This window comes from Equus caballus, chromosome 20 (genome assembly GCF_041296265.1).
Source record: "Equus caballus isolate H_3958 breed thoroughbred chromosome 20, TB-T2T, whole genome shotgun sequence".
Classification (NCBI taxonomy): domain Eukaryota; kingdom Metazoa; phylum Chordata; class Mammalia; order Perissodactyla; family Equidae; genus Equus; species Equus caballus.
This window is the reverse complement of record NC_091703.1, coordinates 65,414,294-65,429,256: the sequence shown is the minus strand read 5'-3', so window position 1 is coordinate 65,429,256 and position 14,963 is coordinate 65,414,294. Positions and strand designations below refer to the sequence as shown.

The following is a 14,963-nucleotide window of genomic DNA, read 5'->3' as shown; positions in this document are numbered from 1 at the left end:
GGCTTAGTTTGTATCACTATTCAAAATGTCCATCTGTTCTTCTTGAGTACCGAGAATAAAGTGAAGTTTGCGTGTTGCTTATTCGTGCTGCTAATGAAGTAGAATATAACTAAAGAAGGAAAACATCTGCATATTTAGCAGCCAAATAAAAAAAATGCAGTGCAACCACCAAGACTCTCAGGAGCTTGCAGGCATTACAGTTATAAAATTTGTTTTGCTTTTCTTTCAGGTCATTCTCTTCCATTTTTTTCCTTTGATAGCACAGAGGAAGCAGTTATAAAGATTTTTTAAAAGATCTGGCAACGCTGTTAGATGATGCTAAATCCCTATAGTACCTAATTTAAAGTAAAAGTAACCACGCCCCTTTCTCCTACTCCCGATTCTTTATGTTTCTCAGCAGCTGGGTGAGGAGTTCCCCGCTCTGACTCTTCACGCCCACAGAGCCGAGCATACGTGCTGTGACAGCCTGTCGCAGTCGGTTTGGGCTGCTATAAAAATCAGCATAGACTGAGTGGCTTACAAACAGCAGAAATGCATTCCTACAGTTCGGGAGGCTGGGAAGGCCAAGATCCAGGCACTGCAGACTTGGCGTCTGGTGAGAGCCCTATTCCTGGTTCATAGACGATTGTCTTCTTGCTGTGTCCTCACATGACGGAAGAGACAAGAGAGCTCTCTGGGGTCTCTCTTAGAAGGGCGCTAATCTCGTTCCTGAGGGCTCCACCCTCCTGACTTAATCACCTTCCAAAGGCCCCACCTCTGAACTCTAACACACTGGAGATTAGAATTTCAACATATGAATTTTGAGGCCCCAAAATTCAGCAATAGCAGAGTCCATTTAATGACGAATAAGTTCAAAGGAAGTCATCCTTGCCACCAGGAACTTCTGCACGTCTCTTAGAGAATAATCTGCAGAGGCAAAGTTACATCCACACACTCTACCATGGCCAGTTGGTAAAAGCTGCCCAGGAACACTTGATCCATTTCTGATAGAGTATAACATAACGGTGAACTCTCGTTTCCATGCCAGCATAAAGGCTATCCAGGTTTTCCTCAGTAAAAGATCTTTACAGCTCTGAAATATGCTATGTCCAGAACTTCTCTGAGAAAAACATATCCTAGAAATGGATGGAAATGATATCCTAAAGACATTTTATTAAACTGCTCTGGAAGATGTCAGTAGTGTTGGTAAACCACAATATTGGACTTTGGAAACAACTGAGACCCTGACAATTTTAGGGTTGATTGTTGATTCTGCCACTTGTAATTCTGATCGTCTGGCCACATTTAAGAGTATTTAAAACTTTTTTAAGTTGTTGAACAACACTAAGATGGCATGACGTAAGAGCAGGCATTTAAAAAACAATCAGTTAAAGGTCAGCACCAGTCTGCCTGTGTGCTCTTCTACTAAGAGATTCACCTGGGGACCCTGCCATTAGCTGTCACGCATCGTCAAGACTCACTCTTAGTAACACTGAAGGAAGTCAATTTCTTTTCTCCATGCGTAGCTACTGGAAGGAAATCTCCTTTGACAGGCACTTTCCCAAAGATCCAGCAGGAGGGGACAGATAATAGGACTGACGCGTAGAGAGAAATTAGGAGTATACAAGAATCTCAAGTAAAAAGCTGCAGACATGAATTGCTTTAGGAATATCCTTGCAATTACGGTAGTCCAAAAATATGTGCTGATTTAACTTAGATTTAAATATATGCTGAGAACAAATCCGCAGAGTTAAGATTTAAATTATAAATCAAGAGTTTCTTGCTTCTTTTAGACAGTTCTTAAATAACAGCTTTATGATCCTGTTTTTCTTTGTAAGCATATAGGATAAATCAAAATGCAAAAATTTAAGCAACAAATCATATTTACACTTGACATTATTATTCACTCCAAGGAGAAATAATTAGGAAGAAATTATTTCACGCATATGAATAGAAAATTCTTTCTGCCTAAGGCCATAACTATTTTATTTGAATACATGGGAGGATGTTATAAAGAATCTCACGCATTTGACTTTGGGCAATTTTAATCCATCAATTAGCTGCTGGTTGTCTTTTTTTATGCCCTGTATTTGATTGAATTCATATAGATTCTGACATTTTGTTTGTTATTCCATTCTTCCGCTGTATTTTATTGCTTAGTTTTGCTTTAACTCTTATAAAATCTGCTCTGTGTGGGTCTCTTAAAATTTATTATGGTTGATGGATTCCAGAATGCAGGAGGCAGAGAGTAAAATAGACTGAGCGCAGGCTTTGAAGTCAGACAGGCCTAGGCCTGGACCTCAGCTCTACCCCTCACTACCAGGGGGGTCTTGGAAAGGTTGCTTGATTTATCAGAGCCTCGATTTCTTTGTATTATAATATTGGGACAATGGTAATTATCCTGCACAGTCGTTGGGAGGGTTGCAGATGTTACATACAAAGCACGGTAGTAGCTCTTACATCCTGGCAGGTTGCATCAATCCGTTTTCTTCTGCACGTATTGCTTCCCATCGGCAGGAAAGCACACCTGGCCTGAAGGATGGGTCCAACAGCTTGAAGTCTACTCAGACTGGACTCTGATTCTGGGTGTTTGTAGGGTAACCAACCATCCCTGTTTCCTTGGGCCTGGGGTGGCTCCCAGCACACCAGACTTTCAGGGCTAAAACTGGGGAAATCCTGGGCGAGCCGGGATGAGCCAGTCCTCCTAGATGCCTTGTCTGTATGTTAGTGAGAATGAAATGTGGACTCTCTGCAAAGACAATGTGTGTGTGTTTGTGAGACATGAACCTCAGCCTAGAGGTTTTATAAGACAAAGAACCACTCAAACTGAGTGTCACGAGAATTGTGTCTCACTGCCCTCCTTGTATTGCAGGAAAACAGTTCTCGCACTTTGAGGAAAGGGTCTCAATCTAGTTGCCTACCCTGAAAATTAAACCAACCAGGAATTAAAAGTAACTGCAAACACGGCCAAGCAATTGAGTAGAGACCACTGATGCAGCGAGCGCGTAATTACAACTTTGAAGCATGATTTATCTCGGTTGATGCCTCTAAATTGGGACGTGATTCTTCAGTTTTCAATAATAATTGACAGGTGAAAGTTTTCGTTATTTTAAACATGAACATACTATGTTTAGATGACCTATGCATTGATCTCTTACATACTTGGAAACTAGGACTTGAAGCAAGGAACGGCTTTCTGTATCCCAAGGCTCCCCACGTATCCTGCTGTTCAAGGCCAGAGTCATACAATCTCTTTGACTAGAGATTTCTTTGAAGTGCTATGTCTTGTCCTAATTATTTTCAACAGAATATGCTTCTTTTGCTTTCTTGGCTCAGAGTCTTATTAGCGTGTAAGATAATTTTCCCTCCCAGATGACTTTGCTACCTCCTGGGCAAGTTGAGTGATGCCACATGCAGCTGGTGTAAAGATAACTAGGTCAGGCTGCTTGGTTGGGCCCGTGAGAAGCCCAGGGAGTGCTGTTTTAGTTTAATATTTGTGCGCCTGTTTGTAGGAAAAGAAGACATAATTTGGTAAATAGGTTTGATTCTCTTTTAACCTCAGATACAATCTTCATCTCAATTAAAAAGAAACTAGATCTAGAGTGTATTCCAAGATCCAGTGAGGATGCATATGTGTTCAGCCACCCCTGAAGTTTTTAGGTTTGGGAACTGGCTCTATACCGCTGGTCCTCAACCTGGCTGCTCGTTAGACTCGCTGGAGGTGGGGGTAGAGGTTGGGAGGGTGGGGTGGAGGAGGGAATTAAGAAATACTGAGGCCCAGGCAGGCGTCCATACAAGACCAATTAAATCTGAATCTCTGTGGGTGGATCTGAGCATCTGAATTTTTAGGAAGATCCCCACGTGATTCTAAGAGGCTCTTTCTAACAGCTGTAATGTCTCTTACGGATCCAAAAATTCAGAGGACAAGTAGTCCCAGAATGTCAGGCATGGTGTGGCAGCTTTGAGAGAATCACACTGAGCGGAGAACTCACATTCTATTTGAGGGGGTTCTCTTTCCACTCTCCTCTTGGAACCCCTCTTCCCCGTGCTTCCAGGGAGGTGCACACCTATAACATGTCCTTCTTTAGTGAGTGTGCACAATGCAGGTCCGCCGGAGGTCCACCGTATGCAGACAGGCCCGACGCTTATGTCCTCTCCCCGTGGGACTGTCTTCTTCCCAGACGAAGCCCTCCTGGGCTGGCGATGGGACTCAGAGCGGGAAGCTGCGCATGTAGGCTTCCTTCCTTGAACTTTTAACGTATGGTATGAGGACCTAGGGGACGGTTCTCGTAGGAATGAAGAGAAACATGAACTTCAGGGACGGGTTTGCCAATCGGGAAGGAGGAAAAAGGAAGGAACACAAAAATATAGAAAAAGAGCCGCTTTTGCTTTCTCTTCCCTAAATAAACAACAGCAGCAATCACACCACCACCGCCAAGCAAACGACATTAAAAACCTACAATTTGAAGGAAAGCTAAATTACTTTAAGATTGAATGTAGAAGACTACAATATAATGTATAACTCACCTTAGCCTGTGAAAATGGCAAGGAAACAAAAATGACAGTATGCTCAAATGATTACCTGGATACCAGGCCCGCTGCAGGGGAAAGGCTGAGAATCCCAATGGGGGAAAATTAAGCGCCATCAGCGGAGCAATCCGCCGTCTGGCTGGCCCAGAGGAGCATCTCTATTTTCTAAGGTCTGTAAGTAGTGGTGGGGGAGACAGGATAACGGAAGGGGGAGAGAAGAAAAGGAAAAAGACAATAATATAGGGGAGTCAGTACACGGAAAGCTAAACTTGGGGCAATACTGACGAGGTCCTGGGTTTGGTTTGGTTTAATTTTATTCCCTTTAAAAGACACACACACACGCGTGTGCACACACACACACACACACCCCCAGGTGCTGGATGGTGAGGGGAAAGGAGAAATAAGGCACCCCTCCTACTCTCAGGGAGCTAACTGTCTTATTGGAAAGCTTATTTTTACATAGAAGAAATATAGAATGATTTAAAGACAATATAAATCACCAAAGTGATTGCCTGTTTTCCTGTTTAATTTCCTGATTATAAAGATGATAATGCCTATTGTAGAGCAGTTAGGAGTTAAAGAAAAATGTAATGAGGAAAACACTGGTGGTCTCATCCCTGAGCTCTTCCTCTGTCGAGTTCTGCACTGGCTCCTTGCCCTCAAACGTGGGCCGCCCTCCACCCTCTGTCCCCGCATTGCCGCAGCGGGGATGGCCTTGCCCACCCTCACAGTGGCCGCGTGATCAGATGACTCAATATAGGTCAAATGCTTAGAACAGCACCAGCATGTAATAAACACCACACAATTGTTATTTTTAAAAATGATTTTAAGACAAACAAATAAACAAACAAGCTTTTGCTAGATCCTGTTGTCCTCCAACGGCTGCCTTGGCTTCTCCCTCTCTTGTCTCCTGACCTCCACTGACGCTCGTCTCTTCTCTTCCACTGTGGTTAGCTCTCCGCTGCAGCCGTGCAGAAACATAATCCACCCCCAGTCTCTCACTGGGGTGCTTTCTCAGCTCAGCTGAATCTCCACTTCTTCCCAGCATCCATCTGCCTTACAGGGTTGGTCAATCTGATGCCAGATCTGGTCCTTTTCACATCTTCTGGAAATAAAAATAACAGTCTTTGGAAACGGATCCTAAGCTCTGACACCTGTCAAGCTCGATCCTTGAGCATCTGGGCCTGAGTCTTCTTGTCTGTTTATCCACCCAGACCTGTTACAGTGTTTATCATCATCTACCTTGTATTGACATTGTTGCTGTGCGTCTGACTTCTCCCCAGACAGGTGACAGTGACCCATAATGTTTATTTTGTATCTCGAAAGCCTGTTTCATGAATATTTGTCAAGTTGAGTTGAAGTCCTAAGGTGTTACTCAAGGCACTTACTATTTACCACCGTGTGTTTTAATTACTAAAGTATTTGTCTTCACTCCTCTACTGCATTTTAAGGTCTTTTGAGTTGATAATTTGCCTTCTTCAATTTTGATTACTCGGCTTTTTTCAAACCTGGGTCCTGCATATAAGGGGTGCTTCCTAAATACTTCTGAAATAAAAGCACTTTGTGCTTTGCACGTGGATTAGCTCACTGAGTCTCAGAGTAAGCCTCCAAGCGACATCCCCGTTTGGCAGAAAGGAAGCTGTTTCAGTGATGTCACAGGACTACCGACAGGACACATGGTGGGGGACCGAGGAAGAGCTTGAGTCCAGGTCTTCCAATCTTAGATGCTCCTGCTTTCTCTACTATACTCTTCTGCTTGTGAAACGGAATGTCACGTCATTTCATTAAATGACTTTTCCTATGAGTGAGGAGAATGGAGACCATCTGCCTGGAGGGACGGGGACTTCGAGGAAGGGGTGCTTGCTGAAGAAGGCCTCGGAAGTGTGCCCTGGGTGGGGCGCGCAGTGTGGTAGGTGAGAGACGAATGGTGTTTTGGAAGATGTAGCACATGAAGAGAAAGGTTACATTTTATATTAAATATAATATTTTATATTAAAATATTATATATAATTTATATAATATTTTATAGTAAAACTGGCATCGCTATTTCTCAGCAGTACTTAGGTCTGGCAGAAAGCGAAACCTTAACTTTTTAAAGGAAACACATGAATCGCAACTATGCAAATTATAGTTGAATTTGTCTCCGGTGTAACTCTGGTCACAGAGCAACAGGAATGAATGTGGTGGGCTCTGTAGGCAACACAGCAAAACCCCGAGGCTTTTTATAATCTTTCAATTTCTTTAAAAAAGCCTTTTTAAGGTTATTTATAATCCAACGAGGGTCACCTAACTTGGTGGATTTTTTCTTTTTAAATAGCTGCTCACAAGAACACGTCAAGGGTCTCTTATTTAGCCTCCAGATATAACACTGAAGTTATTTATTTCTTGCCTTCTGTATTTATAGTGTGTATTTGTGGACAACTTTATTATGGTACAAATCTGTAGCCAAATGTCATTTCCCAATATTGTACAAGAGACAGAGTTCTACTTGTTACTCCTATGATTCTTATAATAACAGTTTACAGTATTAACATTTTCTGGCTTTCCATGGTGTCCTCTCAGATAAGAGAGCTTAGAAGAACATCTACAGTGATGAAAGCCTGTGGGGCTGCAGTTTCTCTACATCAGCTTCTGAAGGCAACCCCATGTAGCGAGTTGTCCTTGTTGAGGCCGATAATTCTAGGTCATTTATTCTTTATTGCTTCTTTACTATTTTGTTCCGCTTGACTGAATGGGTTTTAGGAAATACACCACGGGCATGCCGATTCCCATTTGAGTTTCTCCAGATACACTCTGCCTCTTTCTGCCTCCCTTCTGAGCTCCTCTGGAGAGCTCATCTCACCATTCAGAGCAACTTCCATTGCAAATCTCTCCCCTGCACACAACACGTCTCCCACTCTTGGCTCTGTGCCTTCATTCTTGTAGCCTGAAGCCATCACTGAGTATGTACCCAGGATTCTCTTGGACCTCTATTTTTTTAAGTAATGTGTATCTTTATTTACCGATCAGCTTTCCCCCAAGGAAATGAAGGCATTGCCAGCTGCTGATGCCATCGACCCTTCCTAGCAGCTCACTTTAGTCAAGCTTAGTAGCCTCTTATTAGTATTAATGGAAGAAATGAATCGTAACGTCAGTGGCAGTATAAAGACCTCTTGCCTCTCTTCCCTTGCTGCTGGCCTCAGGGCACCTGGTGTTCCTGTGTCTTGACGGAATCCCCAAACTGAGAACCCTTTGCAGACAACAAAAATGTTCTATTAGAACTGTGCCACTCCACAACTGAAACCCTTCTTTCTACGTTTTCCACTGTAGCAAATGGATTGCAGATTCGTTTTTCAGTGACAGAACATTAATGCGGTAGGCAGCCGAATATAAGATAGTCTCAAACATTGTCAGACCCATTATTTATTTATTTGCCAAACGCAGTTTAATGACACTAATGTGCTCAAGCCCTAGGTTACCTGTGACACACAAATAATGTTTTCACAAAGCTAAGTTGTGTCTTAACATCATTAAACACACTCCGTGCATTTTCACGCCTCTGAGGTTTTGCTCATTGTTCCAACTGCCTTGTAACCCTTTCTGCCCTTCTCTGCTTGGAAAATACCATTCATTCCTCAAAGTCAAGGTCAAATGTCACTTGCTCTGTGAAATGCTTTTGAATCCTCCTGGACAATACCAGTTTCTCTGCCTTTCTGTCTCCAGAATGCTTGTTTATGGTTCTACTTATTTTCTTTGGGGGTCCTTTTAGGCCAAAGTGTGCTTCACAGTTTTGGGGTGTGGGTATGTGTGTGTGCATACGTTGTGTCCGTCTTTGGGAGCAGATAGGCATCACTTGGCTCTGAAAATTTCCTTAGTGCCCAGCAATGTGCTCTAAATATGGCGTTGGTTGAAGTTTGGCTACTGAGAGACATACAATGTGATGACTGCAGCCGGTGAGAAAGTGTGGGAGGGATTATAAATCCTCGAGGTCCCTAACTTGCGGGAGTTTAGAACCTGAGACAAATTTTGATACGGATAGAACCACAGGAAAATATATAAAAGACTTTTCCTACCACTCTTTGTAGCTTTTAGCAAAGCTCCAGTAAGGTAAACCTTTGGCCACAGCTCGCTCAATTAGGGCACCAAGTCGGTGACCAGTACAACGGGAAAATCTTATCAACTCTCTCTTTTTTTTATTATATAAGTTTCAGGTGTATGATATTATAATTCAACATCTGTATGCGCTGCAAAGTGATCACCTCCAAAAATCTAGCTATCATCTATCACCCTATAATTGACTCCCTTCATCCCTTCTGCCCACCCCTTCAACCCCCTTCCCTTCTGGTAACCACTGATCTGTACTCTGTATCTGTGAGTTTGTTTCTGTTTTGTTTGTTTGTTTTTTCATTTGTTTTTTTTTAGATTCCACATATGAGTGAAATCATGTGGGGTTTGTCTTTCTTCTTCTGAGTTATTTCATTTAGCATGATACCCTCAAGCTCCATCCGTGTTGCTGCAAATGACAAGATTTCATTCTTTTCATGGCTGCATAGTATTCCATCACACACATATACACACCACATCTTCTTTATTCATTACTTCATCAATGCACACTTAAGTTGTTTCCATATCTTGGCTACTGTGAATAATGCTGCAGTGAACATATAGGGGTGCATGCATCTTTCCAAATTAGTGTTTTTGTATTCTCCAGATAAATACTCTTTCAGGAGTTCTTCAGCTTGATAGTTTAAGAAGAAAAGAAAATAATAATGAAGGATTAGATGCACAGTGAAATGGAAAATGTACTTAAGCACATCATGCATTGTGTGTGTGTGTGTACTCAGAAACGATAATTATGGGAAGAACATTGGCTTTGGTGTCAGATAAATCCAAGCTTAGTTTGGCCTGTCACTAAGGAGTTTCTCTTAGTGAGTTCTCTAACGTCTTTGAGCCTCACTTTCCTCAACTGTAAAATGGCAATAATAACAGTCATGAGGATTAAAGGGCATAACTTCTTTAAGTAGGAAGCACAGTTCCTGGCATGGTGGAGGAGTGGGCCTCTCCCATTTCCTTCTTATATCGCACTTCTAGAAAAGGTCCCAGAAACCCTGGTGGAGCCGTTGGCCATGACAGACGGGGATGATAGCAGCAGTCCTGGTCCTGAGCGTCCGTCACCATCCTGGCACTCCCTGTCCACTTTTGCACCCTTGCTGGTCCACCCTGGACTGCTCGCTGCCTGGGACCCCTGGGTGCTGTAATGGTGGGGCCCTTGCGGCCTGTCGAGGCTCTGCCTTCAGTCCTGAAGAACACAGGGTCTCTCTCACCTGCCCACGGGTCACCGTGACGCCGTTCCTGGCGTTAACTGTGGTTTCAGGGATGTTTGAAGTGCAGGAGTGGTGGCAGGCAGGACTCCCCTGGGGCTGCCCTTTGGTGCCTCTGGAATGTCCACACACGCCTCTCTGCTCTGTGGTCAGTCGGTGGCTGTGAGTTCACAGCCCCACAGGGCTTTGGGTGAGAACAAGGACGTCTTTCAAAAACCACAAGCTGCTGGAAGAGCCTCCCCCACTTACTCAGATGTTTCTTTCTCTACAGTTGTTTTCTCTTTCGAGGTTACAGCAGTCAGAATTAAAAGCTGTAGCCTTGACTCCAAGGCAGAGTTCTTCCTCCCGGGGTCTGCGGTCCATTCCATGCGTGCTGGATGATTGCATTTAAGTTTTCTGAAAGAAAATGCGCAAGTCCTCTGAGTGATGTCTATCACGGAAGTTGTAAAACTGTGCCGAGTGTGACCACAGCTTGTGCCTAGAAATGGACTGAAGAAAACATCCTAAAACGTTCACAGCGAGTTGTCCCACTGAGTGATTCCTTTTTTCTACGTCTATATTTCTACTTTTCTGTAATGTTCCCATATTATTTCTAAAATGAAGAAGCCGGTTTTATATCCATGTAAGCATCTTGTTCACAGTGCTTGCTTGTTCCACAGTGATTGGTGGAGTCGCCTGATCTTGTGTCTGTTCAAGCCTCAGTCAACAACCTGGGAGGCCTCTTCCGTCACCAAGTCACCGTGAACTCACACGGCCCTCCTGCCTCTTCCTCTAAGCTCCTTCACCAGGAGAACTGATGGTCACATCTACCTTGTTGGACTGTCATGAGGTACAAATAGGATGGTGATGATAAACGTTCTTGAAGAACCACAGAGCATCGTGAAAGAGAAGGTATGACTGTGGGTGAGGTGAGCGTCAAGGGCTTGTTAAGGGCAGCTTTGCGGGAGGGAGAATCGTGCGAGTAGCAAACGACCAGAGATGTGAGTGTGGACGGAGGAGCGGGCTTCCGATTGGCTGGCCTCCAGAGCTGCAGGGGGGTCTTCCCACTAGCTGTATGTTGCCTAAGGGTTTCCCGCCTCCAGCACAGAGACCTTCTTCACCTGTAAGGAGATCTGAACGAGCCACCACTTCCTGCAGCAGAATGGGACAGAGCGGGAGAGTTAAGTAGGGGAGAGCGCAGCATAATAGCAAAAAAATGTGTCGCTGAACTTCATTGCGCTCCAGGCACCATTTTAAGCTCTATTTTAAGCATTCATTTTAATTCTTGACGTATGCCTATAACATGGCTACCTTTATTATTCATGTTTACAGATGAGGAAACTGAGTCACAGGGAGGTCAATTACCTCTCTGGGGTCTCCCGGCTAGAAAGTGATGGTGCTGAGATTTGAACCTAAGCAGTCTGGAGAGTCCACACTCCTAACCAGGGGATTTCTCTGTTTAGTTAGAAGGCTCAAATGGGCGGGGGCCTGGGAGGACGGAGGGAATGGCTCACCTACCAGGGAGAGGTAAATTTAGTCGTTCATTTTGTGTCTTTCTTCTTCAATAGACTTTCATGAACAATCAGAGTGCATTGTGTTTGCACATTTATTCTGAGAGCAACCCTAAAATGGAATCAATTATGATGCTTCAATATTGCATAAGGAATAGGGAAAATAACCAAGAATGGAATATTTTCTTAAAATCAAAATTATCTGGAAATCAAATTCTAGTCTGACTCCTTAACTTAGGTTTCGAATTTCAGGATTACACTGCCACCTAGTGCAGACAAACATTTTCGCAGAGTGTGAAAGCTAGTGAATGCACATAAAATTTCACAGGATGCAACATAAACAATGTTTATTTAAGGGTTCTTTCATAAAACAGAAAGAGCGATTTCAGAATTACAGATCTCTATCTATGTGTTTTTTTGCTGAGGAAGATTTGCCCTGAGCTAACATCTGTTGTCAATCTTCCTTTTTTTAAAGCGAGCTGCCACCACAGCATGGCTGCTGACAGGCGAGTGGTGAAGTTCTGAGCCCAGGATCTGAACCTGGACTGCCAAAGTGGAGTGTGCCAAACTTAACCACTAGGCCACTGGGGCTGGCCTCTATGCTTTAATGGTAAAGGGTAACATGGAATTCAGGAACACACTTTAGATTTCTTGCTTGATAAATGAGCATAGCGCAGAGAGAAGACTTGGGTTTCTGTACTTCATTCTGCTGAGTAAATTTCTTGATACATGTCTAGTAAGGAAATTAGTACAATTTTTTCATGAGCACAAAAGTTCCCAGTGGGTCTTATGCGTTCAGCTAATAATTATTTAAAAAATTTATGCAGCAAATACTTAACACGTACACTCTGAAGGTCAGTATCTGTTGTAACAAAGGAGGGGGAGCCTAACGGAGTAGAAAACGTGAGCTTTGTGAGCCGTGGTTCTCGCTGGACCAGCAGCCCAGCGTCGCCTGGGGGCTTGTTGGAAAGGTGAGTTCTCAGACCCGCCGGGATCTCCTGAATCAGACTCTGGGGCTGGAGTCCAGTGACGTTTTTAACAAGTCGTTCAGATGATTCTGACGCAGTGTGGGAAGCACTGACAGAGAAGACGTCCTTCCAGGAGGGGAGAAGCAGGCTGAGGGGTCACACGAGGTTAATCAGAAGAAGGGGAGGCTCAGGACGCCAAGGGCTGCTGCAGACTGACGCTCCACCCACGAAGCAGCGCTCCCGGCGGCAGCTCCTGGAAGCTCCTGGTTTCCGTGCAGGGGAATGGATTCCTGTCTTCCGTGGGGAAATGGAAATGGTCACATTTTAGGAGAAGCAAAAGTGATGCACTGAAAAGCCTGGGGATGGGGTTTATCTTAAATACACATTCTTCTATTAATGGTCTGTGGTGTGAACACATTTGTTTGTGAGTGATTCCAGAGAGAAATGGCTACTGTCATGGGCTCTATTTGCTTGCTTTATACGATTAGGCTACAATTACAAGTATAGGACCAAAATAAGCAGATTCAAAGTAGAGCTTTGATTGTGCTGAAATGTCTTTGCAGTAAAACTGAACCCAATGCAAAACTGGGGGTGTCCTAGATTTAGCAGCTCTCTCTTAATCAGCCTCCCAGCCGGAGATCTCCGGGATAAATTTCTGCCTCGAGCTGTGGCTAATTTGCAGCATCCTCACACAGCTGATATGTGTCACTAGGAACTTTGGGTCTTTTATTTCTAAAGGTAAGATAGACAGAAGAAAGCTTAAAACTCCATATTATTACAAAGCTAATTTTTAAAGTGCCTCTTTGTTTTAATCTATAAAATCTATAAATATGAGAGTCATGCCATGTTTAATTAACACAAGTTTATGGCAATTTCACTTAAAAAGAATATTTTCTAAAGACTATAGTTGCGTTAAAACCAAGGAACTTGCCCCACTATTCTGTGAGTTTTATGGCGCCTCCCAACCGTTGTGCCCCGTATCAGGAAACAAGAGAAAATATACCTCTTTGCATTTCTAGAACCTACTGCATTTTAATCCAATATTTTTAAAATCATGGGTTGCAACCCATTAGCTGGTCCTGAAATCAAGTTATTGAGATGGCCACCATCACTAAAAAATGAAATAGGACAAAACAGAAAGTAGAGAGCGCCACCTTCAAGTGGGTAAGTGTTGTCTTCTGAAACTGTGTTTTGTGTACGTATCTGTATTGATCAAATCCAGTCGCTCCATCTCTCCAGCAACTTCACATGCACCTTTCTGAACACACTTCTAGAGAAGTCCTCCGTGCCCTCAGCCCCTTCACCCAGTTCCCATAACAGCCAGAATAAAGTCCAAATTCTTTCACGGGTTTCAAGATCCTCCCTCATGTTCCTTCCATTTATTGTTTCAGAAAACGACATCACCATCTACTCAGGTGCTCAAGCTCAAAGCCAGGTAGTTCTGCTGGCCCCACCCCTTTTGTGGTCCACCCTGCCGGCTGATCTTTCTTCTTCATTCTTGCCGGGGTCTAGTCAACAGGTACCGCCTCAGAGGAGCTCCCTGACCCCTCCGTCTGGATCAGCCTCCAAACCTACCCCTGCCTTTCTCTAGCACATGTTGCCCTCTTTTGTATTTTTTAGTAACAGTTCCAACTGAAATTATCTTGTTTGTTCTGGCAAATGTATCTGGTATTGCTCTCCCCACCAGCGTGGCAGAGACCTGGTCTTTCTCTGTCCTGTCTCCGTGCTGACATCAGTTCAGGGCTTCTGGTAGAAGAGTCACCAATAACTATTGACCCAGTGAAAACGTTCCTGAACTAAACTCGTGCTTCCTGAAATATTCTCTTCTACCTTTTTGTCATGGTGCCTGCTGTTTCCTCTGCCCAAAGGGCACCATATCCACTTGTTCCCTTGGCAGGCTCCTATTCATCCTTTAAGATTGCACCTGCTCTATAAAAAACTTCCCGATGCCCCTGGACTGAGCTCATCCTTGTTCTCTTGAAGCTACAGCCCCTTTCGCTCACCAAATGCCGTTGTTTTCATACTGGATTTCCCTGCTGGGCTGTGAGCTTCCCCAGGGCAAGGCTGTGGGCACTCATGCTTTCTGTCTCCTCAACTCCTCACATGTAATTCATCCATACAGTTATTCAGTAAATGTTTGTTGATTGAGTAAACAAATGTAAGAAAGCAGATGATCAAGAAAGATGATTATTTGTGATGATGTTCTCTGATTTCAACTATAAGCAAACAAAATTCTAGATTTAAGGAAAGGGAAAGATAAGTCTGTGTGGATGCCATATAGAGCAGTGTTGGGGGGAGGGAGGGAGTAAAGAGGATGAGAGCATAATTATTCTGTATAAAATAGGTCTATTCATAACACGGACCATTTTAAACTTCAAGCTGTCTGAGCGCATTTACAATCCGATACAGCCGACAGGTTTCATTTCCTCACGGTTTTTAGGAGCAGACGGTGAGGTGAAGTGAGGGAACAGCGTGAACGCTGAGAAAGCTCATGTGCCCGTGGTTCCAGGTGTGGCCTGGCCCGGCCAGGACCGTGGGGGTCCGCCCGGCTCCCAGTGAGAGTCTGAGATCCTATGAGGAAATGTAATAGAAAGCGGGGGTGGAAAGAAGAGGAAAAATGTCCTGAAATATATGTATATATAAATGAAATTTATATATAAATATGTGTGTAATAAAAATATCTTGTTTTCCCTGGA

General features: G+C 43.7%; 1 long non-coding RNA gene across 1 annotated transcript; it reads left to right on the top strand.

Annotated features, from left to right (window-relative positions):
* Positions 1-10,024: 10,024 nt before the first annotated feature.
* Positions 10,025-14,963, top strand: LOC111769364 (uncharacterized). Its single transcript, XR_011430093.1, has 4 exons — positions 10,025-10,381; positions 10,469-10,700; positions 13,287-13,431; positions 13,659-14,963. It is a non-coding gene; the product is annotated as an uncharacterized lncRNA (long non-coding RNA).